This window comes from Mus musculus, chromosome 2 (genome assembly GCF_000001635.26).
Source record: "Mus musculus strain C57BL/6J chromosome 2, GRCm38.p6 C57BL/6J".
Taxonomy (NCBI): domain Eukaryota; kingdom Metazoa; phylum Chordata; class Mammalia; order Rodentia; family Muridae; genus Mus; species Mus musculus.
The window spans coordinates 165612837-165632833 of NC_000068.7; the positions used below are offsets into that span (position 1 = coordinate 165612837).

The 19997-nt window shown below is 49.9% G+C and overlaps 1 protein-coding gene across 2 annotated transcripts in view; it reads left to right on the plus strand.

Annotated features, from left to right (window-relative positions):
• Eya2 (EYA transcriptional coactivator and phosphatase 2) overlaps window positions 1-19997 on the plus strand; it is a 176700-nt gene that overhangs the window by 17809 nt on the left and 138894 nt on the right. Inside the window, exon 1 of one of the 2 annotated variants that reach the window (NM_001271962.1) lies at window positions 17509-17569. The exons of the other annotated variant lie outside the window; for it this stretch is intronic. The gene's annotated coding sequence lies outside the window, so the exon portion shown is untranslated. Of the gene's footprint in view, window positions 1-17508; window positions 17570-19997 lie in introns of those variants that run through there. 2 annotated transcript variants of the gene reach the window in all.

Consider the following 19997-nt stretch of genomic DNA (forward strand, 5'->3'; position numbering starts at 1 on the left):
GTGGCTAGTGCATTCTGGAATAGCCAGGAACTTGCTGGAGCAGGCCAAGTTGGGGATGTCGGAAAACGGACATTCCAGGTCCTGGCTGGTTCTTGGCTTGTGCTCTAAGCAAGATGAGAGCCATTGCAGGGCTCCAAGCCGAGCATGGACAAAACATGGGGACCAGGAGACCTCAGAAGCTGCACAGGGTGTGACACAGTGGGCCAGTCACTGGAGGAAGGAGCAGGTGCCTCTAAGTGTCCAGTTCCAAACCAACTGGACATGCTGCAGTCTCCTTCATCCTCACAGCAAGACATTGTATTGTTCCACTCCAGGAAATATGTGACAGTCATCAGAAAAGCTTAAACAGTATGACTAGGATAGCTGTCGGGACAGGCCTGCTGGTGCAGCAGCCACATTGCCATCTGCCTTGCTGCCTAGCTTCCTGGGTTCTCCCAGGCCCATTCCAACTCTCCGTTTTGAGAAACTGAAGTCAGAGAAACTACAAACGACCCCACATGTCACTGAGGCTCCACAACTCCTAGCCACAGAGAGAGCTGCCCAGCAATCAAGTCCACGCATATGTGGGGTTACCAAGTCAGATCCATCTTAGACCTCATAGGGAATATATTCCTATAAAACTGGCAGGGTACAATGTGAAGATGATTGGCAGTGTGGAAATCCAGACCTTCTACTCAATGGCCTCATCTGCCTGAGCCTCAGTGTTCCCATCTGTGGAGTGGGGCCATCCTCTTAAATGAGGTCATAAGCACATGGTGCTTAGTGCTCACTGTGCAAGACCCATAGTTTTTAATACTGCGCAAAAGAAGCTATTACCGGTGTTGTTCAAGATGGGGACTGGGAAGGAGGCTTGAATGTTAGCCAAAGGCTGACTGATATTCAGGGCAGGGGTGGGACAAGGGGCTTGGGGCACATTGTACTGGAGAGCTCTGGGACTTGGCCTTGTCAGTTCTCTGTCCCTTGTCCTGGAGGAAGGAGGCCCTGTCTGGGTGTGTGCCCCTCCCCAGGAGACCTGCCTTGGCCCTTGCAGCACCCCAGCTCCCAGAGGAGCCAGCAGCAGCCGGGCTGCAGCCCTGCCTTGCTCTGTCTGTGTCTGCGGAAGGCAGAACGGCGTGTACTCACACAGCAAGCAAATCCCCAGATGCGGCCTTTCCGGCTGCCACGTTTTCCCTCATGAAATTCCTAACTTGGTGTGTTGTGTTTTTCTAAAAACACACCCACGGCCTCCAAAAACCTCAGCCGGGGAAGGGGAAACATTTCTGGTTGAATTGCCGGTTTTTGAAATGGTGTCAGATTATGCCCCCTCTGGTGGCCTGGATTCACCATTCTTTCTATCAACAGCCTTTCCGAGGGGCTGGGCTGGTAGATCTCATCTAGGCCAGCTCCCCCAAACAGATAAGGAAACTGAGGCTGAAGGAGGCCGAGGATTCCTCCCAGACCACATGCAGGTCTCCAGACCCCAAGTCTGACTTCTTCTTTAACCCCAGGTCACGAGGATGAGCTGAGGCCGCCTTTGCCCCACAGACATGCTTGCCTTGGCCTGACGGTGTTTTGATCTGTGCAAGTTGCCAGCATTTAAAACTCAGGAGATTCCATATTTAAAAAAAAAAAAAAAAAAAAAAAAAAACGAGTTTCTGGCTTCTCCCGGGGCCCTTGGGAGATCTGCCAAGTGAGGTGACAATTGGGGACTCAGTGACTGCCTTTCCTTGGAACCCACCCTGCTCAGCTTACCTAAGGCTCCAGGTAGACTGCCATCCCAGAGTCCCCTCGCTTGGCTCTCCCGGGAATAGCAGAGTTTTTTCTTGTTTGTGGTACTGGGGATTGGACTCAAGAACCCACACGCGGTGCCGCCAAGCTGTGCCCCCTGCCTAGATTATTTTGAGACAGGATCTTACTAAGTTGTCCAGGCTGGCCTTAAACTCAGGATCCTCCTGCCTCAGCTTCTCTAGGGCCTGGGATTACAGGTCTGTCTTCAACTTGTATGTTTGTAAGAGACAGCAGCCTTGATAAAGGCTAGCTGAGAGAACTTTCTTCATGGCTGTGTGTGTGTGTGTGTGTGTGTGTGTGTGTGTGTGAGTGTGTGTGTGTGTGTGTGTGTGTGTGAGTGTGAGTGTGAGTGTGAGTGTGTGTGTGTGAGTGTGAGTGTGTGTGTGTGTGAGTGTGAGTGTGTGTGTGTGAGTGTGTGTGTGAGTGTGAGTGTGTGTGTGTGAGTGTGAGTGTGTGTGTGTGTGAGTGTGAGTGTGTGTGTGTGTGTGTGAGTGTGAGTGTGTGTGTGTGAGTGTGAGTGTGTGTGTGTGTGTGTGAGTGTGTGTGTGAGTATGAGTGTGTGTGTGTGAGTGTGAGTGTGTGTGTGTGTGAGTGTGAGTGTGTGTGTGTGTGTGAGTGTGTGTGTGTGTGTGTGTGTGTGTGTGTGTACTTGATATGCAGCAGTGTGGCACGTCAGGAGAAGCCTCCCATCCTCCATGCCTCTTAGGCTGCTGGCCTCCCTCCGCCAGCATGATGCTCGCCCCTGTGCACGGCAGCCCTACCGTTTCCAGTTATATATATATATATATATATATATATATATAAAACTGGATATATATATATATATAACTGGATATATATATATATATAACTGGATATATATATTTATATATATATATAAATATATATATATATTTTTTTTTTTTAGGGCTGAATTAAACATAACTTGACCTAAATCTGCCCTGCTTGTCTGAGACTTGAGATGCTATTAAACCAAATTAAGGCACTCGGAAAAGTTGAAATAATCTTTAATTGCCCTAGCGAAGGCCTGCCTGATTGTTAGGGAGCATGGGTGTAGGAGTGAGCAAGCGTGAAAAACTATACTGCGGGTGTACTCGTGTGTGCATGAGTGTGTGAGAGTGGAGAAGAATGTGTGTGTGTGTGTGTGTGTGTGTGTGTGTGTGTGTGTGTATGCCAGAATGTGTGGGAGAGCATGAACTGTACTACAAGGGAACACATACGAGTGAGAAGATTAGTGAAGGAAAGGCATGCTATATGCATGCATGTTGGATGTGTGTGTGTGTGTGTGTGTGTGTGTGTGTGTGTGTGTGTGCCAGAATGTGTGGGAGAGCATGAACTGTACTACAAGGGAACACATACGAGTGAGAAGATTAGTGAAGGAAAGGCATGCTATATGCATGCATGTTGGATGTGTGTGTGTGTGTGTGTGTGTGTGCCAGAATGTGTGGGAGAGCATGAACTGTACTACAAGGGAACACATACGAGTGAGAAGATTAGTGAAGGAAAGGCATGCTATATGCATGCATGTTGGATGTGTGTGTGTGTGTGTGTGTGTGTGTGTGTGCGCACACGCATAGGCCTGTATAGTGGTTTGGTAACATTACCACTTTTTTTAACATGTGTTTTGTTTATTTTTGTGTGTATGTGTGGAACAGTGGATGCCATGGTGCTCTGTGGAAGCCAGGGGTCACCTTGTGGGAGTCAGTTTTCTCTTTTACCGTCTGGGTTCTGGGGACCAAACTCAGACTACAGCAAGCCCCTTTATGTGTGGAGCCATCCTGCTGGCCCAATGGCTTTTCTTTTTCTAGGTGCTATGGATGGATCCCAGGGCCTCTGCACATGCGAGGCAACTGCTCCACCATTGAGCTACACCTCAGCTTCTTTGCCCTTTTTTTTTTTACATTGTACTTTGAGACAGGATCTCAACAGATTGCCTTAAACTTGTTTGAACTTGTTCTGTTACCCAGGCAGGATTTGAACTCTAGGTCCTCCTTCCTCACCCTTCTTAGGACAGGGATGACAGCCCTGTGCCACTGGCCCAGTTGGCATGACTTCTTGCAAGCATATCCAGCCTATGGTCCATGGGCTGCCTGTGCCCCAGGGGGCCCCGGGTGCTGCTCAACACAAATTGATACATTTACTTAAAGCATTATGAGCTTGTTTTTATGGATCTTGAGTGTGAACTTTGTAGAAGCCAGTCCCGTGCTGCTGTGTTCGAATGGGTTAGACTCATCTGACATGGTTTCTTCACCTCCAATGATGGAGAGGTAGACACAGCAGGGTGTCTGGAGCTCACTGGCCATCCAGGATGGTTGAATCAACAAATGTCAGCTTCACTGAAAGGCCTAGAGTGCTTTGAATGAGAACAGCCCCCACAGGCTCATATATTTAAATGCTTGGTTCCCCAGTTGATGGAACTGTTTGGGAAGGATTACGGGTGTGGCCTTGGAGGAGGAGGTGTGGCCTTGGAGGGGGAAGTGTGTCACTGGGGATGGGCTTTCAGGTTTGCAAAGCCCATATTAGGTGCTGTAGCGCTCTCTCTCTCTCTCTCTCTCTCTCTCTCTCTGTCTGCCTCTTGCTTATGGATCAGATGTGAACTCTCAGCTGCTGCTTCGCTACCATGCCTGCCTGTCATGCTCCCTGACATGGTGATAATGAACTCACCCTCAGAAATTATAAGTAGCCCCCAATTAAATGCAATCTTCTATAAGTTGCCTTGGACATGGGGTCTCTGTATAATAATAGGACAGTGACTAAGAAGGACCCCCTTCTCAGAAAATGAGATATAGGGGAGATTAGAAAGACTGGACATTGACCTCTGCCTGCCCCCCACCACACGCACACATGTGTGTCCACACATGATCACATACAACCCATACCCATATAAATAAATAGTCAGTACATAAGCCAACAGGGCAGGGTGCCAGAGCCAAGTGGTAATGAGAAGCTAGGAGCTGGGACAGACACACACTGCAAAGGCTAGCTCAGTGGTGAATCCATAGCCCACTCTAAATAGAGGTGTGGTTAAGGAGTGGGCTCTTGCATGCTCTTAAAGGGTCTCCACCCCAGTGGCTCCTTAATTTCAGATAGAAAACATAGCCATTATTTGGTGGGGAAGATACTCAGCCTGGGATCTGGGTACTGTACCATGCTTAGCTGTGAGGATGACGGATGGGATGCCCCCAAGGAAGCCACACATCACCTGTGATGTGTCCTCAGAAAGGGCACAGCTCAGAGTCTGATCCCTAGGGAAGAGAAGACACTAAAGGACATGGAGCGTCCTACTGCAGAACAGACACCTTCCTCTTCAAACGGAAAAGGCAGAACGAGAGAATGTTCTAGAAAGAAGGAACAGAAGAGCTGTGACAACTGAGCCACATAACTCAGTAATGGACTGAGGTGGTGGTGGGTGAGATGTACACTGGCGGTGTCACCTTGCTTGAGGTAGGTGACAGAGCTTGTCCTGACTCATAGGAAATGCACATGGAGTATTCAGGGGTGAGGGCTGTGATGTAGTTTCCTCTCTCACTTGGTTCATTAAAGAAAATTAGCATGTGTACCTGGTGTTGGGACAGAGTGCAGTCAGCAAAACCATGTGTGAAATATTGACGGCAGACATGTCTGATTGGCAGACGTGTGCACGCTCTCTGCGCCGTCCTTGTGCAGGTCGGATTCTGAGGGACCCACAGTGGTGACAGGAAAATCACACAGAAGAGTATCTAGGGTTTGTGCTAGATTTCATGTGTGTTGGTTTGCTTGCTTGCTTGCTTGCATGTATGTACATATGCACTACTACAGGAGAGGACCACTGTGGCATTCTTCCTCAGGTGCCATCTACAAGGTCTCCTACTGCTCTGGAGATTTCCAAGAAGCCTAGGGTGGCTGGCCAGTGAGCACCAGTCTCCACCTTCCCGGTGCCGGAATTACAAGCGTGTGCCGTTGTGCCCAGCTTTTTTATGAAGGTTCTGCAGGCATTAAACTGAGGTCTTTATCCTTTCAAGGCAAACACTGGTGACTGAGCCCCATCCCCAGCCTGCTTTTGTTTTTTTGTATAAGCACTAAACACTTGATAATTCTCCTTGTATAATTGAGAGCCACTAGACAGGAACTACCCTGGGAACAGCATCGCCTTATTAGGGATGTGTCTTGTCTGTTTTCTGCTATCTTTTAATTTTGTCTGTCTGTCTGTCTGTCTTTTGCAGTGCTGGGGATGGAACCCAGGGTCTTTCACATGTTAGCCAACCACTCTGCCACTGAGCCACATCACTCAATTCTTGGCTTTCTGAGACAATCTCACCATCATTAAGACATGTCTTGGAACTTTTGCAAAATGAAAAGGGCAAATGACAGCCTGGGCTGAGTGGCCCGTGTCACAGGAGAGCAGCTGGCTCCTCTAACATACCAAAAGCTTCCTAAAAAATCAAAAATATAAACAATTTTAAAAGTGGGTGAAAGACGTGGACAGGTAGGTGGCTCACGGGGAAGGAAATAGAGTCAACTCCTAAATATCTGCAACGTGTTTTATCTCGCAGAAGATGAACTGGGCCGTGCAACTGTGGGAATCAGCCATTCTCACCTGTGCCGGGGCCTGCTAAGCTCCAGGCCTGACGGAGGGAAGTGTGGCTGCTTATCCAGACCACAGGGGCAGCTCTGGCTAATTCTGAAACCTTACTTCCAGTGACTTGTTGCAATTAGACACAGAAGTGGCAGGTGGACAGTTTTTTATTTCATCTGATTTCTATCAGTCTATCTTTGCGACACAGTGGCAATGTATCCCAGGTATTCTGTGGTCAAAGCTTCCAAACAGTCTGCCATTTCCTCTTCTTCTTCTTCTTCTTCTTCTTCTTCTTCTTCTTCTTCCTCTTCCTCTTCCTCTTCCTCTTCCTCTTCCTCCTCCTCCTCCTCCTCCTCCTCCTCCTCCTCCTCGCCATCGTCTTCTTCCTTCTTCCTTCTTCCTTCTTCCTTCTCCTTCTCCTTCTCCTTCTCCTTCTCCTTCTTCTCTCTCTCTCTCTCTCTCTCTCTCTCTCTCTCTCTCTCTCTCTCTCTCTCCTCCCTCCCTCCCTCTCTTCCTTCTTGCTATTTTGTTTGAGATAAGGTCTCACTATGTAGCCCTGACTTTTCTGGAACTCATTCAGTAAACTGCCCTCGAACTCACAGAGCTCTACCTGCCTCTGCCTCTGCCTCTGCCTCTGCCTCTGCCTCTGCCTCTGCCTCTGCCTCTGCCTCTGCCTCTGCCTCTGCCTCTGCCTCTGCCTCTGCCTCTGCCTCTGCCTCTGCCTCTGCCTCTGCCTCTGCCTCTGCCTCTGCCTCTGCCTCTGCCTCTGCCTCTGCCTCTGCCTCTGCCTCTGCCTCTGCCTCTGCCTCTGCCTCTGCCTCTGCCTCTGCCTCTGCCTCTGCCTCTGCCTCTGCCTCTGCCTCCTGAGTGCTGGGATTAAAGGCACGTGCCACCATACCTAGCATCCAAACAAGTATTTCTAAAGGAAAGTGATATAGGATGCTTCTGTCTATTTAAAAGTAGGAGTGATGTGGACAAGAGTATATTTTCATATTTGCTCTAATTTGCATAAAGAGAATCTGAATTGATACATAAAAGATTATTGTATTAGTTGTCTCCAGAGAAACAGAGCCAGTGGGGACCAAATCTCATTCTTTCCCCCTCCCTGTGGAATCTGAGAACTCCTATAGGCCCCTCTCCGCAGCCTGCAAAACAGGGAGGCTGGGGAGGGTGAGTAGTTATGTGGGTTCAAAGGCCTGAGAACCAGGGAACCAAGGATGTGACCCCAGTCCAGGTACAGAGAAAGAAGGGAGCAGATGTCTCAGCTCAAACAACGAAGCGGAGAGAGAGGAGGGAGGGAAGGGAGACTATTTCTTCTACCTTTTGATCTACTCAGAACCGTTCAGAGGGCATCCACCTGCTGAGCCCACTGATTCAAGTGCCAGTCTCATCTGGGAGCCCCGTCACAGTCACTGTTAATGACCACATTTAATTCTAGTGCCTGGTGGCCCTGTCAAGTCACACACAGAGTTCATCATCGCCCCTCTGAGCATGGCTGTGGGACATGGTGGTGATGAGATCTTTTCACTGAACCCCTCTTGTTTTAACTCTGAATCATGTGAGTCTAGAATCTACTTTTAAAATTAAGCTAAAAAGCAATGCAAGGGCTGAGGTGTGTGTCTCAAGGTCTAGTGCTTGCCTAACTCGTGCAAGACCCAAGGTTCCATTCCCAGTATATACATATGTACACACACACACACACATGTATGTATGTACACACACATACACATATATGCACACATATACACATACATGCATACACATATATGCACACATATACACATACATGCATAAACATACATACACACACATGCACATACATACACACTCATGCACACACATAGACACTCAAGCATACACATAAACACACATGTGCACACACATAAACATACATACACACATTCACATGCCTGTACACACACATATACACTCGTGTGTACGTACCCATAGCCTCAGCGCCAGAGCAATGGCCTCCTTGGTGTTGCGTTACCACTTTCACACCCTGAGTTCTGACGTTTGGGGCTCTCTCTGGCTCTTCCAGAAGATATCACATCCTTGAGGTTTTGTTAGTCAGTGCAGGTCAGCTCATGCTCCAGAGAAGGGCTGATGGGATGCAGTGTCCTGGACAAGGAAGCAGACCCTTCTTCTTTCTTTTATTGAAGCCAACCTCAGTCTGTGTTTAGATAAGGCCTCACTCAGTAGCCCAGGCTGGCCTCAAACTATGGCGGCCCACCTCACCCAGCCTCTTAGGTGTTGGGACTACAGGCAGGAGCCACGAAGCTCACCTAAGCTGAGAAACCTCATCATTCATGTTTGCCTTCCACTGAGTTCCTCACTCAAGGAACTCAGTGAGACCCACAGATACCCTGCCCTGAGTTAGGAACACTGCCTAGATCACCTCTGGTGAGCACACTGCCTCATGGAAGAAAGGTGTGCAGATGAGTGGAACATAGGGCCCCTCCCCTCCCCTCCCCTTCCCTGCACTCCACAGGCCTCTCAACCCATACACCGAATTCTCTTATCTGTACATCGGGTGGGGTGACATGGGTGTGCACAGAAGGATTCCAGTCCAGGGAACACTCCCAGCTGCTTGGAGCAACAATAGCAGGTGAAACTTTTATCACAGATACTGAGCCCAGGCATGGTCCCAAGCCCTGCTCTTACCCACAATCCCTTGCAAAGTAGGTGGAGGTCTACCACATGTAAAGATCACACCATGAAGATCAGCCATCTTGCCCAGCCCTGGAGTGCCTGAGATGGGCTTAAACCCAGAAAAGAACCCAGCTCAGACGGTCGTCGTGCCAGCTCAGCCTCTACTTGGAGAAATAATTCTCAGCTCATTTGCCAGGCCTGGGCTGTGGCCCTCTGAGAGCCTGGGCTGTTCTTACACCTTAAGAGCCTGGTTTCCCTACCTAAAGGGGGCGTGGAAGCTGATGACATTAACAGTGTCCAGGGCACTGCAAATGAGTCCCCATCCTCACCTGAGCTCTGCTATCCCCGATTTATAGATAAAAGGACCAACGTTCAGGGAAACTCAGAATTTTAGGACACGTGTAAGAGGAATAGTCAGAATTTGAAGCCAAAGGCTTTTGATTCCAGAGCCTGGACCCTCCTCTTCCCTTCCCTTTCTTTGGGGAGTTGTCACAGGGCGAGAGTTAGCTTGGCAGGGTGAGAGGCAGAGTACTGGGTACAGTATCACCCATGCCTGGGATATTTGCTGGTGGAGAATCTCTCAAACTGGCCTCTGGCCTTTTTTGGTCTTGATGCAGACACGAGTAGCTTCCAGGGCTGCAGAGTGGAAAGGTTGTGTGGCCCGGAAGCAGGGCTGTACTGATGTCTCCATAGCCACCCCTTAAGGACACAACAACTCTTCCCTCCAACAAGAGCATATTGTGTCTGGGCCCTGGTCTCCCACCTCAGCCATTTGAAATTCAGAAATCTCTGCCAACATCTACTTTTAGCAAGGCAAGACTATCAGAGGAGAGAAACTTGGGAGAAATAAGAAAATGGGGCCATTGTTCCTGAGGGCTCAGGGCAGGCCGGGCCAGATGTGGGCTGGAGCGGCCTCCTGGAGACCACTCTGCTGTCACAGTAAGTGGTGTGAAAAAAGTGGCTACAGGCTTTTCCTCAGTGCTGAGAGGAAGTACAGCCAGCTCCAGGAGACTCTGATGCCTCATAGGCTCATGGAAACCCCTCAAGAGGGCCCTGGAATGTTCCAAGAAAAAGTCCCATCTCAGAGCTGGAAGGAGCTTGGTGGGACTGCCAGCTTCTTTGTGATAACCTCCAAGAGGTGAGGCAGGGGCTCCAGCGTGTGGAGAAAACAAACAAACCCTCCCCCACCTTTAAAATACTTTTTTTTGAGGAAATAAGTGTTCTCTTGATGATTGGGGCCCAGAAACATAAATCTGCAAGGGTGATTCTGGTCCCACACAGGGCTTCTGGCACTGTTCCTGTGGCAGTGGGTAACCCACACCCAGAAGCAGTCAAGCAGAGGCTAGTGGTCCAGCTCTGGGAAAGGATGCAGGGCTTGAAGCAGAAACTCAGAAAGACCGGTCTGCCGGGTTGTGTGCAGAGCCTGATCCATAGTGAATGGAGGGAAGACAGGATTGATCAGACATTAACTCGGAAAACTACAATAGATGGTGTGTGTGTGTGTGTGTGTGTGTGTGTGTGTGTGTGTGTGTGTGTGCCCCTGCACTCTCAGGATTGCACATATGTGTGTGTACACTTGTGTAAGCCAGAGATGGATGTTAGGCATCTTCAATCATTCTTGTTTTTAATTTATCATTATTGTGTGTGCATGATGGATGTGTATGTGCATGCGTGCGTGTGCGCATGTGTGTGCGTGCATGCATGTGTAAGTGTGCATGTGCCACAGCCCATGTATAGAGGTCGGAGGACAACCTTTTGGAGTTGCGTCTCTCTGTCCATCCATCATGTGTTCCCAGCATTGAGCTCAGCTAACCCCAATTGCTCAGCAGGCACCTTTGCATGCTGAGCCACCTTGCTACCCCCATATTACTTGGGGGACAGGGTCTCTCACTGAGCCTGAAGCTCACTGTCTAGACTGGATGGCCAGCTAGCCCCAGGGTTCCTTCTGTTTCTACCTCCCCGAGCTGAGACTGCAGGTGTGCATCTCCTTGCCCAGCCCAGCCCTTCTTTGTGGTGCTGGAGGATCCGAACTCAGGTCCTCATGCTCCCATAGGAAGAACTTTCCTGGCTGAGCCAGCTCCTCCAACCTGGTCGGGTTTTACTGAAGGGATTATTCCCTCCTCTTTAGGTGTCAGCCGCTCTTACAGAGTGGGCAGTGGATGAATAGGACGACCTGGAAACCTTGGCTTGCGCACTGCCAAGCCTTCCCGTTGCTAACAGTCTATGACTCTAGAAAAATATGTTTCTCATTTGGATGAAACGGGAGAGGAGGAATGAGCGTAAAGCAGGGCCTGGGGGTTGGGGTACAGCTGGTGGCTCATTACTTAAAGAGTGGCACTAATGACCAGTAGGCAACAGTGGGCAGGTTGGCGATGCCAGTCCCTGGGGTACTTGGCTGGCGGTGCGGTTTCCCATTGTGACCAATTCTGTGTTCTTATGTGAGCTTTAAAAAGTTCAGTATGAACTTAAAAGAAAAAAATGTAAAACTTCTTTGTGTGTGTGCATCTGTGTTTGTGCGTGCCTTATGTGTTGGCACGTGTTTGTATGTGCATAGATGTTTGTTTATGTGCACACACTTAGACACGCACATCTGGGCGTGCCTACGGAGGCAAGAAGAGGAGGTTGGGCGTCTTCCTCTATCGCTGTCTACCTGATTTTTTAAAGACAAGGCCTCTCGCTGAACATGGAGCTCATCAAGCTGACTACAGCGGCTGGTCAAAGAGCCCTGGGACCATCCTGTCACCATGTCCCGAGCACAGGGCTTACAGGTGCACACAACCAGGCTTTTTACACACTGGGGCTCAAACTCAGGTTCCAATGCATAGGCAATGTGATGGTTTGTATATGCTTGGCTCAGGGAGTGGTACTATAAGGAGGTGTGGCCCCTGTTGGAGTAGGTGTCTCACTGTGGGTGTGGGCTTTAAGACCCTCATCCTAGCTGCCTGGAAGCCAGTATTCTGCTAGCAGCCTTCAGATGAAGATGTAGAACTCTCAAGTTCTGCCTGCACCATGCCTTCCTGGATGCTGCCATGTTCCAGCCTTGATGATAATGGACTGAACCTCTGAAGCTGTAAGCTAGCTCCTATTAAATGTGGTCCTTTATAAGACTTACATTGGTCATGGTGTCTGTTCACAGCAGTAAAACCCTAAGACATGCAGCAAGCGCTTGACCCAGTGAGCCATCTTCCCCAGCCCTGAAACTGCTCAGCAATACAAGACCAGTGACAGCAGCTGCCCCTGCTGGGTCCTGCACCCTATAGGAGCTTTTACATCTGTTTTCTGTAGAGAGTCCCAGGTTCGTGAGGGGACACCAATGAGCTCTGGGAGACTTAGAGATATAAGTCAGGTGCAGGCCCATGTCCACGATATGCGCATGTCTCCCACAGGGGTGAGATCTCTGTGAGGTCTGAGGTGCAAGGAGAGGGCGCTACAGAAAAGACTAGAAGGCGCTAGAAAAAAATGAGAACAAAATAAGAGATCATGGTGTTGCTTTTGATTGTGTTCTTACATTTCTATTCTTGTTTATTTTGAGACAGAGATTTAACTGTATGGCCCGGACTGACCTTGAATGCTCAGCTCTCCCGCCTTGGCCTCTCATGTGCTGATGTCCCGTGGGTCTGCCTCTGCCCCTGGCTCTGGATTGTGCTATTTTTTGGATTTCTGCAACTTGGCATGAGCTGAAGGAGGCACAGGACAATCACAAGGGAGGTGGGACTCTTACACGTTAGAGACAAAGTGCTTCTTATTCCCTCTTTTGGGGGTTGGTGGCACTTTGTGTGTCAGTTAATGAAAGAAATAAACTCAAAGTAGTTGAAACAAATATAGAGACGTAATGAGCTCGCCAGAACAGAAAAGTCTGTCTCTGAAGTGGCCTCTCTCTTCTCCGTCATCCTCAACTTCCCTCTGGGGCAGGCTTCCCGATGCCTTTTGCTCTGTGCATCTATCAGCCACATTAGCAGAATGGGGCCCCTTTGTCCTGACAGCTCCTCCAAAAGTCACAGGGTGAACAACTGCTGGTCCAGGTGGGTCACGCTCCTTCTTAGGGTTCCCATTGCTATGAAGAGACACCAGAACCAAGGCAGCTCTTATAAAAGACACCACTTAATTGAGGCTGGCTTACAGGTTCAGAGGTTCAGTCCATATTATCATGGTGGGAGGCATGGCAGCATCCAGGCAGACACGGTGCTAGGGATGAAGCTGAGAGTTCTATGTCTTGATATGCAAGCAGCAAGGAGAGACTGTGTTTAGATGTAGCTTAAGCATATATGACCTCAAAGCCCACGCCCACAGTGACAAACTTCCTCCAACAAGGCCATACTTACTCCAACAAGACCACACCTACTCCAACAAGGCCACACACCCTAATAGTGCTGCTCCCTGTGGGCCAAGCATTCAAACACACAAGTCTATGGGAGTCATTCCTACTCAAACTAGCACACATACCCAAAAGTGTCAATAAAATGGCCACAGTGTGAGGCTCTGACTAAGTGAACGTGGGAACAGTTGATCCCATTTCAAAACAGGACCATGGGCCTTAGATGACCAGCTCCATTCAGAGGAACAACCAGAGAGAGGAGCAGAGACGTGCTCCAAGAGACAGAGGAGGCACAGAGGAGACACCACCAGCAGTGTCCCCAGGACCAGCAAAGAAGGCGACTTTCCCTGAGCCTGAGGACAGCTGAGAGGGAGAAAGAGTCCGAGCCCAGGAGCAGTGTTGGTGTGAAGGAACTGCCTGAGCAGAGGCCTAAAGGCAGTTTGTTGTGCATTGGAAGGAGAGAGGCCACCAGGGCTAAGAGGGACACAGAGGTGGCCAACACTGGTGTCCAGAGCACGGCCAAATTCACACCAAGTGCTGGATAGGAAGTGGATCAGAGGGAAAGGGCTGCCTGGTGTGTTTGAATGTATTCGTTCAAATGACACATGCTGACCCTGTAGCATAATGACAGGAGAGAACGCTGGAGGTGTGGCATTGTAGAGGCAGTGCGGGGCGGGGGGCAGGGAAGAGGATGGGAGCCCAGTCCAGGCGGGAGAGGACCAGGCTTGGCTGAGTGGGAGCACCTTGCCGCTCATGGTTATGCTCAAAGCCCATCCTCTACCAGGCAAATTGAGCTCCAGACACCAATTCCCAGGGCTGGTTAGATATTCTAGAATGCAGCCCGTAGGCAGGCAGCCATTTGGTCCCATCTGTCAGCAGAGGCTGCCACCAAGAAAGCAGTTCAGACTTGAGTTGGGGGCACACTCCCTGGGTGACAGCTGTGGGACTGGCCTCACTTCTCTCTCCTCGGTCCCCTCTGCTGGATAGCTTTGTGGAGTGGGGAAATGGTTCAGTGGGTAAAGTGCTATTCACAAGAGTGAGCACCAGAGATCGGATTCTGGGTGCTCGTATAAAACTGAGTGAGATGGGGTGTGTTCAGTGTGTGAGCCCAGGGCTGAGGTTGGAGACAGGAGGATTCTGGGTGCTCACTGCCAGCCAGCACTGCTAATGGATGAACTCCAGGTTCAAGAAGAGACCCTGACTCAGACAAGAAAATGGAGGAAGATACCACATGCTGACCTCTGGCCTCCATGTACACACAGACACATACACATCATACAACACACACACACATATACCATACACACACATACACCACACACTACACACACACCACATACACATACACTAGACACACACACACAAAACACACACCACACACATATACCACACATATACACCACACACATACAACACACATGTATACCACATACACATACATACATACATACATTCATGCACCACACATATACCACACACACTCACATATACCAGATACACATACATACATACATACATACATACACCACACACACGTACACACACATATACCACACACTCACATATACCAGATACACATACATACATACATACATACATACACCACACACACGTACACACACATATACCACACACATACATACATTATATATACATACATACACACACACCACATATACACACAGGCACACACACAGACACACATAGACGCACATATACATGGGACACACACCACATACCAAACACCACACACACACACACACACACACACACACACACACACACACACACACTGCCCTTGTAATGACACGTCTCTTCCAGGGCTGAGATGCGAATGAACAGAACAGCGTGGTTACAATGGCTGTCTTGCCTGTTTGCTACCTTTCAATGCTCTGCATTCTCTCTCAGGAATAGGGGACCATGACAGCATGAACAGGAAGCCTCTTGGTGGCGATATGATCTTGGGTTGGTGTCCTCCCATCCTCAGGTGCCTGGCAGCCGCTCGCCTGTGTGTCCTCTGAGTCAGCACCTAGTCTCCAGTGCTTGGAGGAGCTCCAGCTCAGCTTCTCGGCTTGCACAGCAAATGCCTTTACCTGCTGAGCCATCTTTCCAGGCTCCTATTGTTCATGTTTTAATCCAACATTTTGGGACATGCTTCCTGAAGGCAACTTAGACATGAGCTAACAAAGGAGGGTTTGGAAACCACCATCCAGAAAATCAACTCGATTGTTCGTTCATTCTTCTGTAAATATCTCTCCTGGTTCACTATTGGCCAGGTCTTTGTGCCAGGCCCAGGGGCCAAGCTAGACCCACCCACTCTCTTGACACGGAAGCTCCTTGACTCGTGTCTTCGGAATCAATGGTTCCCACTCTCAGGCCACCGAACACTGGGGATGCTGGTCCCCTCCCCCTCACCACAAAGAGCGGATGACTCAGGTCCCTCCACCCTGGTGAGAGTGGGCAGGTGAGCCAAGCCCAGCCAATCAGAACAGTTCCTGGAATTTTAGCTTTTACTGTTAGGGAAAAAGTGCTATGCTCCCACTTGGGACCCCAGGTCAGGATAAAGGCCAACAGTTTGTGGGAGAGGCTTTTGGGAAATAAAACTTCATGAAGGAAATACAAACACACACACAGAGAGAGAGAAAGAGAGAGAGAGAGAGAGAGAGAGAGAGAGAGAGAGAGAGAGAGAGAGAGAGAGGATGTGTATGTAGAGAAGAGACAGGGTAGTGCGTTTGTTCTTTGTTTTGTTTTATTTTTAAATCCCTTGATCAAGCTGTGCCTGAAGCCATCATCTTCGGGTTTCTAGCTATGTGAATCAGTAAGTCCTCCTTTTAATTTGAACCAATTTGAGCTAACTTTCCTGTTATTTTCGTGGGAAAGGGTCCTGGCTATGTCAGGCATCTTCCAGGCAAGGGGCGGGCGGGGATGATTTACTAGAACTCTTCGCCGCAGATGTAAATGTGTTTGCAGCAGAATCTTGCTCTGAAAAGCTGGGTCCTGCTCTCCCATGACACTGTCAAGCTCGGGCCACTGTGAGAGTTCTGGAGATGGTGCCAGGCAGATCCTCTCTCCCTCTGTTCCCCTGTGCCCCCAGGTGAGCACACTCCAGACCATCCACAGATTGTTGCCTACACCTAGCTTGGGCTGAGTTACATAGCCCTGGCAAACCTCAGTTTCCTCATCAATAAGATGGGTCCATTTTTAAGGCATAGAGTTTAGAGCAGTGTGAATATAAAACAGTGTGTGCTAAGCTAGGGGTACAGGAGGCGGGGCAGACTGAGCTATAGGAAGAACTCAACAAAACAGTTGTCTACCAGTGCTGCCAGCTCCTGCAGCATTGTGTAAGGTCTCTAGGGGTGCAGAAGTCAGATAGCCCCCTCCCCAGGCTGTATCAGGAAGATTCATAGAGGGACGTGGGGCAGGAGGAGGAGGAGAGGAGAGGCTCAGTTTAGCCTTCCAAACACTTCCTAGATTTAAAATCATATTGAACAAAGGAACTTTCTGCAGTGCAATGGCCAGCAACAGAAGTCAGTAGCAGTGGTAGTGAGCATTTATTGAGCACTTACTGTATACCTGGCTTGATTGGAAATGCTCCACATGCAAGCTTGTGCCATGGTTCAAGGAAGGAAGGAAGGACAGAAAGGAGAGGGAGAGCAAGAGAGGGAGGGAGGAAGGGAGGGAGGGAGGGAGGGAGGGAGGGAGGGAGGGAGGGAAGAAGACCAGACTATGTGGCCAGCACTCAGTCCCAGGTCTGTGTGCTACCCACCCCACGGATTAAACTCTTTGTTCAGTGAGGGTGAGCAGGGCCAAGCAAAGAATCAGAAAAGGCTGTGGACTGGCTTCTCAAGGACGGTGGGTGGGAAGAGTTCCAGGCAGCTGGTGGCACGGGGACCGGGGCCAGCTGTCTCCTGCTGACCACGCCTGAGTTTCCCCCAGGCCTCTCACAGTGAGACCTCAACAGCTGCCACAGTAGAATGTGCCTGTTGGCCACAGGCGACCTGCAGAGCAGGGCCAGTGACCCTGGGGTGAAAGGTTCACCTGTGGCCCTCCGCCTCCTGCCTCGCCATCTGTCTCACCACCTGCAACTGCCATTTTGGCTTCTCCCCTTCAGCATCAATGGAGAAGCAGCTACATACGTAATAAATGGTGGGAGGTAGAAAGGCTATCCTTTTGTCCAAAGGCCTGGGCAGGCTGGATGTCACTGTGTACTGACTGAGAAGGCTGGAGGTGTCCACATGTTGACAGGCGGTAAGGTCCCATGGACCCCAGGACCATCTCTGGTGAGTGGCCACTCTATCATGAGTAAAGAGGGCTCCTGCCCCCTCCCTGCAAGGGGCAGAAGAGCTAATGTGACCATCACCCTGTGGCCTACCAGGAGTCAAGCTCGCTGATGGCAGAGCCACCCCTCCCCAGGTCTGTGGCAGCCTCCTCAGGCTGAGAGGGGGCTCTGCTTCTATGTCTGTAAAATGATGTGGTACCCGTGACAGAACACCCTTGAGGAATTTAATGTACCAATTTCAGTGGCATCCGTGAATCCCAGCAGGTCCTGGTAAGAGAGGCAATTTAATAAGCAAAGGAGGCTCAGGGGGCTGGGTGGATTGGTTCTGTGGGTAAAAGGCTTTTCTATACAAACATGAGGACCTGGGTTCGCATCCCTGGCACCCACAAGAGACAGGAGTAAGGGTATGGATCTGTAACCCCAGTTCTGGGGAAGAGGGGTCAGAGTCGAGAGGATCCCTGAGGCTCGCTAGATGGACTGTCTAGCTAAATCAATGAGGTCTTGATTCAGGTAAGGTGGAGAGAGACAGGAAGACCCCAAACATGGAAGACTGACCTCCACATGCATGTGTGCACACACGAACATGTACATATGCGTATATACACAGGAGAGTGCAGGCTCCCTTACCTATCAGCCGTGTGGCTGGGCAATCGGCTTTCCCTCACTGTGCCGTAGATTCCTCCCCTGTACTGTGGAGGTACTCCTGGCCTCTCCCCCTGCAGCTTGCCCTAGGATTGAGTGACGTATCTCAGAAGACCTTAGGGCTTGGCGTGTGATGATTTGGTGAGTGACCAAAAGCTCGTCCATGAGGAAAAGTCTCACCAGGTTCTTGGAAGACTGGAGGGAGGGGCCTCCTGATCCTCAGGGACAATATTTGTGACCACAAACCCACAAAGGTAATATCTCAAAGGGTCTCCAACAGCCTGCTCTGCAGCATTAAAGACTCAGCCTATTTCCTGGGGTTGAGCAGGAGAGGGTTAGACACCAGGTAACGCTCAAAACAGACTGACTGGGTCATCACTGCCTGGCATACTAGCCCTGTGACTTGTGACAAAGCAAACCACAGGGAAACACCCCCCACCCCCAAGCCAGTTCCTGCCTTTACAGAGGACCCGGCCACCGGCCGGCCGATCCAGCTCAGAGATCTTTTTCTAAGTCCATCTACATAAAGTGGGCTGTTCTCAGCCCAGGACTCACTCTCCTGCTCCAGTCATCTAGGTCAGTGCTTCCCTAATTCCCTAATGCCCAGGTCTTTAGCACAGTTCCTCATGTTGTAGAGACCTCCACCCAGGAAATGATTTCATTTTTACTTCATAACTATAATTTTGTTCCTGTTATGAATCATAATGTAAATATCTGATATGCAGGAGAATTGATAAGCGACCCCCTTTAAAGGGGTAGAGACCCACAGGTTGAGAACTGCAGTCCTGAAGGAGATGACTTCAGTTTGTCGACCACTCGCTTTTGTTAACTAATTAAACCAACGTGTCTACTCCTGCTATCACCTTCTCTTGGCATGGAGAGAATATACAGCCCTCACAGATGTGTTAATGAGAAGTACGCTAACGTGCCCTCGGGTATGGCCCTCCATGGGCAGACAGGAGCAGTGCAGGCCCCAAGGAGGCTGCAGCTGGAGTTTGCACAAGAGGTTCCATCTGGAAGATGGGCTTGAATGGTCTCAGCCCGTGTTGCTTCCGGCTTATACCTCATGCTTCTGTTGGCCACAGCACCTGTCTGGGTGGAGCATCAGGGCAGAAGCAAAGGAGGCTGGCGTGTGCGTGGTCCCCGTTCCCTTCCTCCTTCCTTCCCAAAGCAGGAAGAAAATGAACCCACACTGGCGGCCTCCTTTGTGCCTGGGTAAAATACCTCCCAGGCAGGAAGCCGTCCACACACTCCATTTTTTATCTTCCTGGGCCTCTGTGGTGTGTGTGCCTTGTGTGTGCATGCATGGGAAGGCTGGGGGTCAGTGGGGTGAGTCTTTTTTCTATTGCTGTCTAGTTTTGTTTTGTTTTGTTTTGTTTTGTTTCATCTCATTTTCAGACAAGATCTCTCCCTGAACTCAGAGCTCACCAACTGGCAAGACCAGCTGGTCAGAGAGTTGCAGGCATCCTTCTGTCTCCACCTCCTTGGTGCCACCATGCCCAGCATTTCATTTAGGTTCGAGGGATTGGAACTCAGGTCCTCGCACTTACCCACCAAGCTGCACCTTACCCACGGAGCCATCCCTCCCCCAACACCCCCTCCCTACTGCTCTTTCCTGGGGGTGGGGGGGTCATTTTTTTCTTCCTGGCATAGGGAGTTGACTGTATTCAACAACAGTGCCCCCTCCCTCCATTTTTCCCTATGTCTGGGAATGGTTGTGACAGAAAGCAGCTTTATTGCAGTCCGTTGGTCCAAACAGGAAGAGTTGTAGCTCGGTGGTCCTGGGA